Source organism: Parasteatoda tepidariorum, chromosome 3 (assembly GCF_982258835.1).
Source record: "Parasteatoda tepidariorum strain Cologne lab strain chromosome 3, Ptep-v5.0, whole genome shotgun sequence".
Classification (NCBI taxonomy): domain Eukaryota; kingdom Metazoa; phylum Arthropoda; class Arachnida; order Araneae; family Theridiidae; genus Parasteatoda; species Parasteatoda tepidariorum.
In genome coordinates, this window is record NC_141757.1 from 99670795 (window position 1) to 99689643 (window position 18849).

Sequence of the window (18849 nt, forward strand, 5' to 3'; positions counted from 1 at the left end):
CAAAAATAACTTCTAGCAAATATATATAATTTTTCTTTTATATTATTTAATAATAGTCGAAAAAATGTTGAATAGTATGGTATAAAATTTTTGTACATTATTTTAAATCATTTAATTTTACAAGGCAAATTACAAACTTAGGGCAAAATGGGTCGAATAGTTCCTGAGAAATTAAATTTTTAAAAAAAAATCGTATATTTAAAGAAATCTCTATTATTAAAGAATTAGAAGAAACTTTTGAGGAACTATTAGAACAATTTCGCTCTAATTTTGCAATTTGTCATTTAAAGTTATACCCTTTAAAATGATGTAAAAAATGTACGCTCTACAATTCAAAACATTTTCGACTATTAAGTAATGTTTAAAAAGATATTTACAAATATTATTTTTTACAAGGAATTGTCGTTGGATTAACGAACTTTATAACTGTGTGGAAAATGTTTTTAATTCACTTAAAAATTTCTCGAGATAGGGCGAAATACGCAAAAAGTTAAATTAACATTAAAGGATTCAAAGTTTAAATTTTGGATCAAAAATTTGAGAACCATACTTCCCTGATTGCGGCTATAGGGGTCAGAAAGAAATCCGAATTCGTAGAAAAAAAGATATTTTAATTCAGAAAAAGTAAAAAGTGCGTTCTTGTGTCTGATTTCGTAACTTAAAATATCATCTGCACAAGTAAATTCGCGTACTTGAGCCCCCCCCCCCTCGAAGCATTAATATTTAGTCCTAGAACATGGAAACCCGATCATGAGATCAAAAGTTATTCAGGGTAGTCCGGCTTTTTTTTTTTTTTTTTTTTTTTTCGCTGGCTTTTTTTCACTGTACTAGTGAATTCAATAGAAAAAAAGCTAAAAAAAATTTTTTAATAACTCTCAACTCTCTTTAATAACTCAATTAAATTTTTATTTAAGGAAAATAGATATAATACATTTTATCTTGAATTACGGCTGCATAAAAATATATAATCTTTCACTTTTACATCGTTTTCTACTTTGACAGTTTTTTTGCAAACTGAAAAAAAAAGAAGAAATAAACGATCAGAAATAATGATTTATTTTAAAATAAATTCTTACACCGTCAGGACGATCTGCTCGTTGGTTTTGGATAACTGTTTAAAAGTAAAATATTGGAATCCTTGCTTTAGAATTTGCTAAATTTCTCGCTGAGGATTCGAGTAATGTATTATTTATTACGTATGTATTATTATTATTATTATTTATTATTTATTAATGTATTATATTTTTCAATTGATTTCGTAATGTTACTCCAAAGTGTTCTTGAAAAAAAAATACAACCAAAGCCAACAAATTTTTGAAACTAACATAATAGAAGAAAAATGTAAACGTATATAAGGTATATTGCAATCGCTTTTCTGTTAAAAATGGAAGTGTAGATGTGAGACGATAAGAAATGATACAAAGTCGAATTACAAAAACCTATTATGCAAACAGTATTACAAAATTCTCTGAATAAATGTTTTAAGCAAATACGCAATTTTTATCCATTAGTTTTGTATTACGCGAAGAGAGATCCATACTCGATTAAAACTGAAAATAATAATGGAGGTGCGTTAAAATTAAACTCAGATTCCATTAACAATGAGACTTAAGATTATGTCCGAAAACAGGGTCAACGTTTGGCGCGTGTTAGGTAATATTTTTAGTTTAAGAATCAAAATGCTTCAGATCTCAATAAAGCAATTGTAATATTTTTGTGACGGAATGTCTTAAAATTATTTCTTTTCATCACTGTAGAGAAGAAACTACTAATTTTATTATTTATACAGTCGAACTCGTTTATAACGAGCACAAAGGGACCGTAACATGTACTCGTTAAATCCGAGTGCTCGTAATAAACGGGTCCTTAAGGCAGACGTGCAACCAGAAGAGGGGGGGGGGGCTTGGGAGGTCAAATGATTGAGTTGACTTAAAATTTAATTAATACTTACTTACTTTAATTACATTAATTAATTTAATTAAATATTTATCTTAATTTAGTGACAACTAACCCCCCCCCCCAAACCAGCAAAAAATTTCTAGTTGCGCTACAGTCTTAAAGGAAAGGAAATATAAACGGAAAGAAAAATAAAGGAAAAGATTCTTATCAAAACATTTATTTTTTTCATTAATCTACATATTTAAAATAGTTTGTCAGCTTACTTTTAACTCGCGCATTTCATATCATTTTGAAAAAAAGATAAGACAGAAAGACTAGAAAGATGAGAAATAAGATTGCCAGACAGAAAAATATTGCTCGCTAAAACCGGGTCTTGCTCGTTAAAAGCGACTTCTGTTCCATAGACTTAACATTGATCCAACCAAATATTCTCGTTTCCCTCGTTAAATCCGAGCTCGTTATAAACGAGTTCGACTGTATTATGAAAAAAGATCAAAATTCATCATATTCTCAAAAAATATACACATCTTTTTGCAAAAAGTGGAGAATTAAAAGTAAATTCAGATTTTTATTAATAAAGAAGTTAAAATAATATAATTGAACGTTTTTTTTTTCTCCAAATATTATAAGATTTATTGGGGCATTTTTCATTATTTTGCATAAAAGTTAGTTTAAAAAAAATTATGTTTACTTCTTTAATTTTGCCCCACGCTACTAAATTTTTTTCATTAATTTAACTAATGCTAAAATATTGCCAGGGGTCTGTCCAGACAATTTGTGAAAGGTTCGTTTTGTGAAAGAAATACTCGCAATTTGTGAATATAAAACAAACGTTAATCACATTCTTTCAACCAGGGCTTTTGTAAATTTGTGCAAATAGGGTCCTGTTATTGCAAGAAAACTTTTTCAATGAGTTTTTAAATTGTAAAGACATTCAAGATTATGCTCAACACTATAAAATTATAATTTTAAAAAATAAACAGCAATTGCCGCTACTAAATTAGAAATGCGCCGACCAGGTGGCCGATTGGTTAGCGTGCCTGACTGCGGAGCCGATGGTTGCGGGTTCGAATCCCGCTCAGGGCATGGATGTTTCTTTCTCTCTGTGTTCTATGTCCTTTCTCCTTTGTGTGATTGCGTGAATGTGACCCGCCCTATAAACGGGTTTGTGGCTGTGTGACGTGGGCGACGCTGCTCCACAGCCGTGGCTTCGCCACAGGTGCCCACTGGGTAACGAGAAGAGAGTAGCAGTTCTGGCACTAAAGGCCAATGGGACAATGCATCCCAAGGGCCCGCCATTAAAAAAAAATTAGAGATGCAACTTACAAATATTTGGTATTTAGCCTATACTGCCGAACGCAGAATATTCATTTCGGACGAGTAATGGAAGAAGCAAGCGTCTGCTGAAGACAAAACTTAGTTCGTTTGCATCTGTCTTTCCCCCCCCCCCTTTCCTGGGAAGGGTTTATTTGATTAACAAAACAATAATGAAGATAAACAAATTTGTGAAGGGTCCGGTTAAAAGATGAATTATTTTGTGAAGGAAGTGATTTATTATTATTATTGTTAACATTTTCTCTAACTCTGTCAACATATTCCTAGCCAGATCACGCTGTATCACGTGATGAAATTCTTCCCTATAGTTAGTATCATTAAAAAAGATCCTATGGTAGCCTAGATGCATGTTATCATCCAACTATTTATACAGAAAATATTTTTTTTCTGACGACAACATAGGGTTTATAAAAATTTATTCTTAAATATAAAAACTGAAGGAAGTAAGATAACAATGAAAGAATTTAACTTTGATTTCATATTTGTAGATTACAACTCTTTAATGGTTCATAGAGCCACCAGCAATCAGCTAGTAAGTGTTAAAAGTAGAAAGAAAAAAAAACGATCCTAGTGCGGATTTATATTCTAATTATGATTTTATAGATAAAAATTTTCTCATAAAATTCAAAATAAAAATTTAGGCCTTTATTCATAGTCACATTTTTTTAAAAAAAAATTTTGCAGAATTTATCAAAATATAGGAGCAGTTATAAATTTTCATAGGTTTAAAAAAAAAGTCAAATAATTTTACGAAGTATATGTAATAACTGTTTGAATATATGCAATAAATAATAATTATATGCATGTTATGTAATAAATAATAAGTAAATTTTACATCAGTTTAAATAAAAAAAAAATATATTCTAAAATTTTCTTTTTTTAAAACCCTGTGTCTCCTTACATTATATTAGGTTGGGGTTGAAAGAATTTTTGCTGGGCTCGGTTTACGCACAATTAAATTACTTAGTCAAGTCCACAGACTCAGATGTCTCTAAGCGTAATTTCTAAGTGGAGTATAAAAAGCAGTTCCACAAAGGATCAGTAGTTCTAGAAACTAAAAATATTTTTAGGAAAAAAAAAAGGATCACTTCGGATACTACAGAAAACACGGGATTTCGCTTTAATGATAATAGTCTGCATATTTCGTTGCTTTTCAATTCTATTAATTTTCTTTCTCAATTATTAGACACCTTTATTACAGAGGAAAATTCAACTCAGTAAGAAACTTTTCAAGCACATTACAATACAGTATGTATATGTATTACCTTTTTAAGTTTCATTTTAAGAAAAACATATTTATTACTCATCATATTACAGTTAAATTTGCTTCGATAACTATTTTCGTGTGAAACTGTGTCTCGTCAACATATGCAGTTAAAACATCCACAAATTAAAAATAAATTGTATAAGAAAAAAAGTTCGTGAAGTTGCTATGGTAACTGAGCAAATTGATTAAGTTTAAATTTTATCCTAATATAGAATCGGTAATTTAGTCTGGGGATCAGGAACTGCGTCAATGCCGTGGCTTTTAATTGAATACTTTTTAACTTAATTGTATAACAATCTGTTTATATCATCAAGAAACAAAAACATCGACAAGAAAGTCACGAAAGCGAAGTCACCTAATATTAAACATATTGCAGAAAAAGAGATATAATTATTCCTTATTTACTATTTTTATATAAATCATTAATAGCACTAGCAGGGGTTTGTCCAGATATTTCGTAAAAGGTCCTGTTTTTGTGAAATAATTACTCACATTCTTTCAACCAGGGTCCTGCTTTTATGAACCTTGTGCAAATAGGGTCCGGTTATTGCAAAAAAACTTTTTCAAGGAGTTTTTAAATTGTAAATCGATACAAGATTATGCTCAGCACTGTAAAATTATGCTAAAAAAAATTAAATTTTCAAAAATAAACAGCAATTGCTGCTTAATTAGAGATGCAACATACAAATATTTGGCATTTAGCCTATACTGTGCAGAACGCAGAATATTCATTACGGACGAATAATGGAAGAAACGTCTGCCGAAGACAAAACTTAATTCTTAAACATCCATCTTTCTGTTTTCTGCCCTGGGAAGGGTTTATTCAATTAACAAAACAATAATGAAGATAAACAAATTTGTGAAGGGTCCGATTCAAAGAAAAATCATTTTGTGAAGGGTCCGTTCTTATGAAAAGATATTTTGAGAAGGGTCCGTTAACGGACCCAAATTTCTTCTAAACAGCAGATCCCTAACTAGGGAAGAAAAAAAATTTAAGTTGCATGAGATTTTTTAAAACATCTTGTCACTGATTTCAAATTTGCAGTCGGTTTTTTCTCTTGTCTTTATTTTTTAAATGTTTTAATTTATTTTTCGTCGAAATGTATAAGTATAAAAACGTCATACACAACACGGGGTCACGTAAAACGTTGCAACAAACTTCTAGGGAAGTTAGGGAACATCATCTGGATCAAAATTGCCTATAGGAACCCATGCCGGAAATGTCGTCATCCTCCTTTAGGGGCGCTTCCCTATTATGACAATTTCTTAATGTGAGTCAGAGCAAGCCGCAGATTTTTTTAAATGACATTTTTAGTTTATTTTTGTTAAAATGTACGAGTTTTAAAATGTTATATGCAACAGGGGATCGCATAAATGTTGCAACAAACTTCTAGAAAAGTTAGGGCACATCATCAGGATTAAAATTGCGTAGGAACGTATGCCGGGAAATATCATCGTAGAAGCAATTCCCTATCATATCCTGCTCAGAGGCACACGAAAAAACAGTTTATAATAGGGAAGCACCCCTAGCTGATGAAGATGTTTAGCTGATGAAGATGTTAGATCATAGACTCCTTCCTATGCAATTTTAATCTTGGTGAATATGATCATCATGAATTATGAATCATGATGATTTTAATCATGGTGCTCCCCTGTTTTATATGACACTTTTAAACTTCTTAATTTCGACAAAAATGTCATTAAAAAAATATAGATTTAAGAGCAAAACTAATTTCAATTTTGAAATCCCCTTATACGAATTAGGCAAGATCAAATATTTGTTTAAGTTCAACAAAAAATGTTCAACAGTGTAATTGTACCTTTTATAATATATTCCTTTTTAATTTTTCCTCTTCTTATTAATCTCGTTGCTTACATTATCTTTTCAATTAAAGGATCTCAGCCGTCACCTGTTACGTAATTTTTTTAATGAAAATAAGTTGAATATGCATATTGCATAACTGAAAATATACGACTTAAAAAACAGAAATAAAAAGCAGGAAATCCTAGCTAATTTAAGCACCGTAGGATTTCCCGTGATCAAGTTACATGATAATAAAAATCTACTTCTGGTTTGAAAAACGAGTGAATTTATATCGTGTTTCATGAATATTTTTGACTATGACCTTCTTAAAATTTCTTTTAATATAACAGCTCCTTTAAAAGTTTCTGTTTCTATTCGGGGGAAAAAAATGGAGTGAATAAGAAGCATCAGATACAACTTAGACACGCAATTGCATTTGAGATAGGTTTAAATAAATAGGATATTTGAACTTAATTTTTCTTTATTTGTGAGTTGTTTTATTTATAAATTTTATTATGTATTTTTTTTTATTAATCAAGTATTTTCATGTATAAATGTACCGTAAACCGGGGCGAGTCTACCCATTTTTTCAGTTTGTCAACTTTCAAGGGGTCAAACTTTGGTAAATATTAAAGAAAAAAGGCTTTTAATAGGTGTTTCGGAATCGCTATTTATCCCTCTTTAAAGCTGTGAAATCCACAGTTGTTAAATTAACAGTTACGCTGTTACTGTATATTTTTATAGAACTGCTGACAAATCTCTCGTATGGGGCGAGTCTACCCATTCTACTAAAATGAATGTTAACATTGTAAATAATCAAATTTTACTATTAAATTAGTTACTATATAGGATATTTATGAAGTAAAATTCATAACTTTATTATATATTCCATTTTTTTATTCAGAAAATAACACAAATTGAGTATTTGATTGATTATCACATTTTGATCACAGTTTTGTTTTTATAATCATTAACATTATAAAATAGCTTTTTTTTCTGATTATTGTTGATAAAAATAAATTAAAATTAATATAAATTTACAATTAAATAATTAATAAATAATAATAATTAAAGATTATTAACAAAATCGAAATTCAAACATTGGGAATCATGAAAAATCCTTTTCCCATTCTTTTGGGAGGTAATAATAATTTATAAATAATAATTTATTTAACTTGCATTAAATAAAAAAAGTTAATTTTGTAATATAAAAATTGAAAAAATAGGTAAAATAAACATATTTTATATTTACATTTATATTTAACCTATAAATTTTCTTATTAATGATACATTTATCAATGCAGAATTAAAATAATATACTCAAATTCATTTAAAATGACTTAATTTTAATATAAACAAAGTTCTAAATTATATTATTATGTTTTATTAAAACTAAATACGAATGGGTAGACTCGCCCCGCGAATTTTGGCTTTTTGTTTACAACAGCAAAACTTACATTCTTTTTGTTTTTTTTTTCATATAAAATTAATGTAATCTTAGTCTTAGATAAGTTTATCATTTAACCAAAGTGAAAATAGTAATAATAATAATAAGGAATATACTTACGGAGCACCAACTAAAAGTTTTCTGATTTTCAATACAAATCTCTCAAAAAACGTTTGAACAGGTCGGTTAAATAGACACCTAATAAATAAAAACGGATCAAACTACTACAGCGCCATCTTCCTTAGATTCTGAACCAAGTCCTCCGTCGGTAAAAAAATTTTTATTTGCAATTTAAAATAGTGAAAATTAAATGAAACTAAAATGGGTAGACTCGCCCCTGGATGAGTAGACTCGCCCCGGTTTACGGTAGTTTAAGCTTTCAACACTTTAAAGTTTTATTGAGTTATTTTCATGTAGACCTGAAAATGGCCACTCGTCACGTGGCGAGTCAACAAAAAAGCGGGTACTTAAATTAAATAACATGTCACTTTTGTCACTTTTTACCAAGGTTTTTTTTTTTTTTTTTTTTTTCAAAAAAACAAAAAAAACAATTTGCGTTAAATTTTTTAGCACTATGAATTTTAACCTAATTTTGTCATACATTTAGGTTATTTTTATTGTGAATTAACTTCTTGTAACCGTAGACATTTTTAAAAAAATATAATCTATCCAAGCAACAACAAAAAAATAAAATAAAAGCAAAAATTAGCTATTAAATTAATAGGATCTATCGGTATTGGTCCCCAACTTATTGGGTTTCATGAAAAAAGTGACTACTAAGTCATTAGAGTCTATTGGCCACTGGCCATTAACTAAAAATTTAAATACTCAGGTCTATTTTCATTGCACTTGTTTTTTTCTGGCTGATATAAAATTTAGCGTGTCCTATTGATATACCAGCAGTTTACTGTAACTATCTTATTATTTTTATTTAAGTAATTGCAGTAAAAAGTCATTTAATAGAACCGAGACTCGGTCAAAATAATTTATAATTTTAAACGAAAAATGTAAGGTTGGCACAAAAAAAAGAGCAAAAAATCAGGAAAAAGAAAAATTTTTGCGAATTTACATCATAATTTATTTTTAGTACAAATGATAAGACGTAAAATTTGGTGTTGTATAGAAACTTTGTAGAAAATTTTTATAATTAGTGTGTTTTATTTTTTCTTTCTTGGTTGTGAGCAATAATTTAGGATTTTTGAAACCGTATTTTTTCAGGAAATTCTTTTTTCTTAACCTATAATGAAAATGAATAAGCACTTTTTTTACATTTAGAATTTTCAGAAAAACTTTTTGTGGAGATAGAATATAAAAATCTAATTAAAGTGAAATCCAATGCAAAATTTAAATGAACAGAAAAAATTCCGTAGTAATTCAGCTACATAAAAGTTTTTATTAGATGCAATTAGTAGAATTAAGGTTATGGGGAAAATGTTAATACCTAGAAATGGAACATCGCTGTCGATTCGATCCTAGTTCTTTCTTATTGATGAAAACCGAATTGTCCTTTGGTTGTAGTTTTATTTAAAAGCAAAAGCCGGTGTTAGCAGTTTTAATTTTTCTACTCCTTTTCGTAATTTTGATTTATTTTTTTTTTAAATTTTTGAGCTGTAAAATATTGGAATACTCATGTGCATCTACTCCAGGCTTCTCAAAGGGCTGAAGAAAAAAATCAGGACAGCCATTTACAAACAAATCAGGACAGCTTTTAGAACAGTTAACATACGAATTTTTTTTAAGCATACAGAAGACTAACAAGTATATGTTATTCTACTTAAGTGGGATACAAGCACATTTTACCGCAAAAAAAATAATTATGTTAAGAGTCAGAATACGTTACTTGATAAGGAAAAACAAAACTTGAACGTAACTTTAAACTGACTTTAAAAATATACAGATGGAAATAAAAGTTGACATTCTTCAAGCGCTCAAAAATAGGCGCCCATGCTCAAGACCTGACGTGAATGGGAAGAAACAAATGAGATTTTATAAAATCTAAGGTCCAACGAAAAATTAAAAATAAAGGTGAGAAAGAAAACAAGAAAAACAGCAAAGCCAAGGGTATAATGAAATTAAAGATGAAAAAACAGAACAAGAAAAACAACTGCGACCGGGAGGGTCATAGCAGGGTAAAATTCGTTTCCTCGAGCTACGGGAGGTCGTAAGGAGCTAATGTCGTTAACAAGGATGTGACTGGTGTAAAATTTAATAGTTTATCCATTTGTTATTAATATTGTTTAATTTTCAAAACATAATATTTAAAAGTATACTATAACTAACTGTATAACTTTAATTTTACTTTATGCCCCAATCCTAAAATTAAAATTTTTTTTGCTTCCCCAAGAATTCAATATTTTAAGTGTTCGTTTATGAAAGTTATATAACCAAAGAATCCAAGTAAATCAATCCTATCCTTTTTTTCTCTTAAAAATACATTAAAATTAGCTTATAAAATTTAACTAATTTTCGAAATTAATTGATTAGATAATTACTAGTATTGATGATACTGTTTGTAACAAAAAATCACAAACTGTATTTCTCAAAACAGTTTTCATAAGTATTATTTCCTTAAAATAATTATAATAGTGATTAAATGTAAGTAAACTAACGATAATTCTTTATAGCAAGAAATGGTGACAGCGAATTTCGGAAAAATTTTCCCACTTAATCGACTCATTACTACTGCTTTCGAAAAAGAATAACATCATACCTGAACTGTTGTATCTATAAATACTGATTCTTATATAAAAGTCAATCGGGAGAAAAACCGTCCAAATGAAAAATTCTTTTCATTTATTACTTATATAAGAATATTTTACAGGATTACTCTGATACCATACATTAATATTGATGTTCGCAGATTCCTATTATCATTACAACTTAATTAAAGAAAAAAACATTCTAAATCGTTTTCATTCGTTGCGGTTTTTTATGTCGTTTACATTTTCTAAATCGTCTGCGTTCTACTAAACATTGCCATGATTTTGTCAACCTGATATTGTTGTCGTTGTTTGTTCTTTTGGCTGCTTCATATTAATACGTTTCTACTTCTACTGAACTGAAAAAAATAAGTTTATCTACTCCTACTGAAACAGAAAAAAAAAATTTACATTATAAAATTGTGCTACTGTTGAAAATTAATGTAACATACATCTGTTAACATAGGAAAATAGATTTAATGTTTTAATAAAAATAAATAAAGGATTCATTAATTCTTTTACAGTCAGTAAAATAAAGTTAAATTCGAATATTTTCAATTCAATTTTCTATGAATTGGAAGAATACATAGAGGGTATGCAGCTGAAATACGCTTTGAAAGTTGAAATTCATATAAATAACAGATAGGAAAATATTCTCAAAATGTACTTACATTCTCGTAAGGCTGGTTTCAAAGTAATGAATAAAATTATCTCCTCTACAATATTAATAAAATTTTGTAATTACTAAGGTTTACATTCAGATATTTTAGCAAATAATAAACCATTGCAGCTGCTATCCGTCTTATATGCATTGTGTAAGACGTATCATGTGAAGCCATTTAAGTTTCAGTTCGTGAATTCGGGAACGCTTCCAGAGTTTCATTTCGCGTTTCTACCATCTGTAACCGTCAGTTTTGTTTTTCAACCTGTATGCAATATCGTCCCATATATAAAGCGGCAACTTAGGGTTAATATCAAATGTCATTTAATCAGTCCTATATTCACTGACTGACTATCTGCAACTTTGTTCATGCATAAACATGTATCGATGAAATCTTGAACATTGATTTGATTATTTTGGAAATCTTATTAAAGGTAAGTAAGCATAATTAAGTATTACTAAAATAATTAATATTTAGTATTAACTTACGTTTTTATTTCTTATTTAATTTTATTATTTGAATTTAAACTTCAAGAAAAATTAGTTAAAACGTAATATAAAAATATTTGATTTTTTTTTCCATCAAAATTTTTCTTAAGAAGAGGTTTTCTATTTACTGATTCATATCCTTAATAAAAAACAGATTTAAATTAGACAGATTAAGGTGTTTTTTAGAGTTTGAATAACAACAGAGCAATATAAAAAATTTTATGAGTTACATTTGTATCATTATATTACCTCATTCATCAAAATGCATAAAAAAAACTCTGAACCAGTAATTCTAAGTTTTAAGAAACACCCAAAAAGAAAAGAAAAAGAGGCATTTATATGGAACCGAATGCGGCTTTGGTGATTTTAGACATTCTAAAAAAATAATAATAAATAAATAAAAGAAAAGGAAATGTGAACCTTCTATGTTTAGTTATTAATTTACGCGTGATTTTTTTTTTTTTTTTTTAAATTAAAAAATTTTCTAATTCATTTATTTTTGCAGTTGACAAGGGATTGTTTTCCAATAAAAGGAATTCCGTGTGTTAAGGTACGACTAGCATCGCAGGTACCCCCTCCCACTTTATCGGCAATACATAAGCATATACATATTTTAGTTATGCACCATAAACAATATAAATGTAATTCGCGAATTAAATACTTATGTGTAGTAAGAAGGTGCATAGAGAGTTAAGGATGTATGCAACCAGGAAAAATATTTCAAAAATCATGCACGAATATTTTTATAAGTATTCCTTAAAAATACCTTATTAAGCGTGCACAATTTTTTTTAAATGTTCATTTTCCCAAACAACTGAATGCTTTAAAACTACTAAACCAATAATATTTTATAAAAAAAATATTGCATTCTTAACGACCTTTAAGATAAAAATCTGACAATAAAAATCCTGCTATATTAATATCCTTTAGTTTAAAAATGAGATGAAATTAAAAAGAGAAAACAGTGAATCTACAATTTAAAAATAAAAAAAAATTTCAGTCTTTAGCAGAAAGAAAAATTTATCAGATGATTAGAATAAATTTAAAATGAAATTTTTGCACTCAGTATGTAATTCAAAGTAGATTCAATATTCACTTAACAAGAATTATTTATAATTATTTAAAAGAAATTAATAAGATTTAAAAGCAAATTTTAATTTTATTATTATTTTAATAACAAAACTTAATTTTTAGTTTTTATTTATTGCAAAATTAAATTTTTATTTATTACAAAATATAATTTTTAGTTTTCATTTGTTTAATTTTATTTATTTATTTGAATTTATATTTAGTTTATTTATTGGATTTTCATTAGGGTGCAACTGCACCTTCTTGACACCCCTTGCAAGCGTTCAGAGTGCATTATAAAGATTGATTATTTAGTACTAGAATAAAATGAAATAAAAGTTTATTTGCCCCCCTTCCTTAAAAAATTGTTCAATTGCTGCTATTATCTTACAATTTTCTGTTGCCTTCCAGCCACAAAGATTTTAAAATGAAGGCTCCAGAAAATCTAAACGACAAATGACACTACAAATTAATGACGTTAAAAATGAAGCAATTATTTATCTGTAATTAAATAAGACTAATACTTTTTTTATGGAAACCAAACACTTATAAACGTTGCCTGATGATTAGGTGATTTTGAAATTTTAATATCACGATACATCGGTGTGAAAAATCTAAATTTTTGACGATATAAGGCGATATTTTTCTGGGTTAAATAATATCATTTTTATACCGGTTAATATTTTCATTAACCAAATGAAACTCATTAATAATCGATGTAATCGAATTGAATATTTAGCATTTCTATAATGATCGCGCCATTTATAATGATCGTACATTTGATATTTATTGGAAACGTAGTATTTATGATATATCGTGAGAATATCGTTCAAAATACCGCTGTCATGATATTTAAAATATATATATTCAGGATATACCGCCAAAACTCTATTTACCTTTTGTAAGTAAAGAACTGTTAAAAACAATGTGTGCTATCAATTTAAATCTTGCCCCAAATCCTGATTTAATTCATTTTTATTCATTCATTTTTTTTTCAACTTTACATATAACATTTTAAGAATACTGTCTTGGGCCCATGTTCGAGAGTTCGTGGGTTTGAACCTCGCCGGCCGAAGACTCCCTGTGTAGTAAATTGACTGGTGCACATTAAATCTGTCGAGTCGCAAAAGTCCTCCATGTTCCCATAACAAATCAATACCTCTGGAGGTACTGAATTGGAGATCGATCGTTCTCTCATTCAGGTAAAAATTACGATCTGTGGTTGAATGAATGGATGTATGAATGGGTCCGCCCTATAAACGGGTGCGACGTATGGTGTGGCATAAATCGAATTCTTGGCCATAGATGGCGCCACTGAAAAACAAGAAACGCACACACTGCCTTAAATTTGGTCGGTTTCACCAAGCAGGCTTTTCCGTGTGGCAAGTGACATTAGAAACAACAACAACAGAATATTGTCTTAAAATTTTATTTATAATTGAAAACATCTCATTTATTTCCATTTAAGATTATTTTTTAAATAAAAACAAAAATAATAAACATTTTTTTAACCTAAATTTTATTGATCTAAAATTGCATTTTATTAATATTCTTTCCTCCTCTTCGATCTTTCAAATATGCATATTGGCTCAGATGTTCTCTTGTCTTCCGAGTTGGGTTCAAAATTAAAAGTAGTGCAGGCTTTAAGTTAATATCTGAAATTTACATACGTGAATAACATGTTAATTAATGCTAATGAAATCTTTATGTTAGTAATTTTTTCAACAGTTTGCAGTTATTTTATTTTATTATAATTATTATTATTATTATTATTTTTTTTTTTTTTTTGTCTTTCTTTGAGCACTCATTCTATGCTTCAAATTTATTTTACGCATCAGAATCCGCAAAGGCTATAAAAATTTAACGTTGTTCTGGAAATTTCGACACCTGTTGCCTATCGGTAGATTATAGTTGTGAAGAAAATAAGTGAAAATGCGTAAATGCATGTGCCGTTCACCCCGAGCATCTGTTTAGTGAAATTACCAAGGATAAAGAGTATTCGATTCTCGACAACCGAAATAAAACAGCCCATAAAATGTTTGCTCATGAGTTACTTTATGAGTTCAATTTGCATACTGTAGTTCGTTCAATAAATATGTATAATGACCTTATAATAATATACAAATTTTAAAGTTATTGATGTCCCTCTGAGTGTTGAGTTTTAAATAAGGGCAGAAAATACAATTTTTGTTTAGAAATATGTAGATTGGTATAAAGTAAATACAGAAATGTTATAATTTTTTTTAATTTTCAAGTAATTTATCTCAAATTCTCTTAATTATTGTTTAAAATTTGATAATTTTTTTTCTTTTCTTTTCTTTTTGTGTGTATTGAAGGAGATGTTTTTACTACGCATTTCTTTATATCTTAGTAGAGTTGTGAAAAAAAAAAAACTTTTTTTTTTCATAATTTTTTTATAGTCTTACCCGAAATTATGCTGCATTGTTAAATGCCATTTATTTAATTAAATTTGTGTTAATATATAATAATGATATACTTTTTAAAAAAAATTTGAAACTGTATATGTTACGGCCAAAGCCCGAATTCGGCCACCTCGCGAATTGGCCAAAAACGCTGTAAATTGGCTGACCAATGTCCGATCTTTTCTTGATTTCGGGAATTGGCCAGCCGGATCGCGAAGTGGCATAGGATGACTGGCCAATGTCCGATTTTTTCTTGATTTCGGGAATTGGCCGGATATAATTACATTTATTCGATGTTTTAATACTTACTGACGATAGATTACATTTATTCGATATTTTAATTCTTACTGACGATAGATTAGAAGATAAATACCGGGCAAATGCATATCGGGCAGTGGCACTGAACCTTAAAAAAACATCAGTGTTGGATATACCGGGCAAATGTACACCGGTCAGTGGCACTGAACCTTAAAAAAACCTCAGTGTCGGATATACCGGGCAAATGTATACCGGTCAGTGGCACTGAACCTTAAAAAATCATCAGTGTAGGGTATACCGGGCAAATGTATACCGGGCAGTGACACTTAACCTTAAAAAAACATCAGTGTAGGATATACCGGGCAAATGCATACCGGGCAGTGGCACTTAACTAGACCTAGTATGACTAGATCTTTGGTAAATGTCCGAAATATATACTAGGTCTAGTTTAGTGCCACTGCCCGATAAAAATTGCCCGGGCACTCTTGAATGAGCTCATCACGAAATGGTTGGCCAAAGTGCGAAATAATTGATCGTTTCAATTATTTCGCAATTATTTTCAATTATTTCATGTATAACAAGACCCTCAAGAATGGAAAAATAGTAATAAAATGTTTTTTTTTTTAAATAATTTTCCCATTTCATGGAATTGTGATTCAAAAAATATTATTTATTGTATCTTGTTATAACAACAGTTTCAATATTATGAATTAGCATCTCAAATTTTTGAGAGAAAACTTTAGTACATTATTTGAAATTACAATTCAAACGTATTTTAAAAAAGTTCAAACCACAATATAATATAGAGTAGTGGAAATATAAATATTTCAATGAATGGAATTGTATTTTGTTCTATTATAAACTAAATATATTGAGTTGATTTATTAATAATAAAATACAATTACATTAAAACCAGCTTGGGTTTTTTTTTCAAAGACTTTTCCATGTGTTTTTATTTTTTTTTATTTAATTATTTTCTTAGGCTAGGAAATTATATAACGACTCTGTATTATGGCCATGAAACAAAATATATTTGACTAAAAAAATAAGTCAGATAATTGTCGAAAAGGTAGTTAAAATCAGATTTCTTACCAATCTTAAAATATTTCATTATAATTTAAAATTCTAACCAAAATGGATAAACCCAAATATACTTTTTATACAATCGCGTTGCAAGAGACTGCAAGCAGAAAAAAATCGTAAAATATTATTTTCTGGGGTTAAAATTATGCCATTGTTGTCTAATATATGAAACGCTAGGTCCTAGGAGGATATAAAATATTTTGATTTAATAAATTAATGATTTATAACTGTGGTATAAAGTCTTATAATTTCAGCATTTTTAAACAAGTATATTTTGGGGGCCAGCAAATACTTACTCAAATCTTAAAAAAGAAAAAAATCTATATCATTTTCAAATAATTTGGTCCACACCCATTCTTTTAAAAATGTTGAATCCAAAATAATTGAGAAAAAAGCGTTATTTCTTCAGATGTATTTCTTAAAAGTTTGAATTTAGAGTCCGATTCAAAGAAAAAAAATTTTCTTCTAGAAACTATTTTTAGAAAAAAAATGGCATTAGTTATTGCCATTTAATTTAATGATCATGCACTTTTTTTTTAATCTAATGACACCTAAGTACACACTACACTAGAATAGATAAAACTAGACCATTTAAAAAAGTAATTGGTGTTAATATTTTCAAGTAATTGTTTAGCCTCAAATTTCTACTCAAAGATTAAAAATAAATGGAGGAATGATATTGGAGATTATGATAATAAGTAATGATAGCAAAGGATATTTTCAGCCTATAAAGTCACGTGATTGCACAAAATATCTGAAAAATTTGTTTAGAAAAGTATTCCAATAATATGGAATAAATATTTGTAAAGAATGAATATCTACGAATTATTGAAGAGTTAAATTCCAAGTAAAGATCTCTTATTACATCATAAAAACTATTCGATCAACAAATATTTTGCCATTGGAACATTTCGTTATGTATGTAAAAAGTTTGAATATTGAAAAAGAAAAGTTTAATTATTGCATAGAATTAACTACTCATTGTGTTAGCTAATTATATCCGAAAATATACAGTTGACATAAATTTTGCCTCAGAAACATTTCACTATGCCTGTAAAATAGTAAAATGTTTAAATACTAAATATTAACTACTAATTTATCAAACTATGTACATCCAAAAATGCTTAGTCGTCAAAAATTTAGCCATTGAAACATTTTGCTATATATGTAAAATGTTTTCAATTATTTTACAATGTTAATATTAATTTAGTTTTTTAATTTATATCAACACTGTAAATTTTAGAATTACATTTTAAAATTTACAGTGGACATTTTTAGGAATTTGTTATTGGAACATTTCGTTGTGTCCGTGAAGTGTTTGAATAACTGCTAATCTAATCATTGAACATATTACTCGAAACATGGTGTTATCTACAGTAATTACACTCCACAAATGTACAGTTGATATAAATTTTACCTTTGAGACATTTTGCTATGCTTGTAAATCCTTTGAATTACATCGAATTGTTGAACAATGTTAATTAATTGAGCCCTCAAATTCAAAATCCCAAAAGTTCTCAATCGGTAGAATTTTTATCTTTGGGACATTTCACCGTGCTTGTAAAAATTTTAAATAACAGCTAATTATAAAACTAAATTTACAATTAATTTACTTTTCTAATTCAGAATTACACTATAGATTTTAGAAAGACTTCTAAAATTTCAGTCGACATTTTTTTGATTTCGTCTTACGGACATTTTCGTTTTATGTACGTAAAATGTTAAAATAACTGCAAACCATTGAACAGTGTAAAATAATAATGGTGTTATCTAATTACATCCCAAAAATGTACAGTTGACATAAATTTTGCCATTGATCCACTTCTCTATGCATTTAATTTTTTTAAAATTATAGCTGATTATTGAACAATGTTAACTATTGAGCTATCAAAACCGAAATCCTAAAAATTTTCAAAATTTTGTCATACGGTCATTTCGCTACACTTGTAAAAAATGGAAATAACTACTAAATATGGAACAGAAGTTTACTTGTAGTTAGTTATTTAGAATTTTATTGTCAATTTAAGAATAAAATTCCAAAATTTAAAGTTGACATTTTTTTTAGGATTTTGTTATTTGGACATTTCGCTATGCTTGTAAAAAATGGAAATAACTACTAATTCTTGAAAGAAAAAAAAACAAGCTACTAATTAAGTCCCCTCACCTCAAAAAAAAAAAAAAAAACAATGAACAATCTAAAAATATTTTGTTTTGAAGATCTGGTTTCAAATAATAGGTTATATTTATGGTAATTTAAGAGGAGCACTTAAGCCAATTTATTAGTGTTGATCTTTTTTTTTTTGTGAATTTTTTTTTTTGGTGAAAATGTTGATAATTTTTTTTTTTCATTAGTGAAATAAAGCACGAATATAAACTTTCTGGATCAATACTTTTCTTCTCAATGGAATCTTAATCG

At 28.3% G+C, this 18849-nt stretch overlaps 1 long non-coding RNA gene across 1 annotated transcript in view; it reads right to left on the reverse strand.

The window, feature by feature from the left end:
• Positions 1–11224, reverse strand: part of LOC147814106 (uncharacterized) — an 80489-nt gene extending 69265 nt beyond the window's left edge. The window contains exon 1 of the long non-coding RNA XR_015432670.1: positions 11123–11224. This is a non-coding gene — a long non-coding RNA (uncharacterized LOC147814106). The remainder of the gene's footprint in view (positions 1–11122) is intronic.
• Between the last annotated feature and the right edge of the window lie 7625 nt (positions 11225–18849).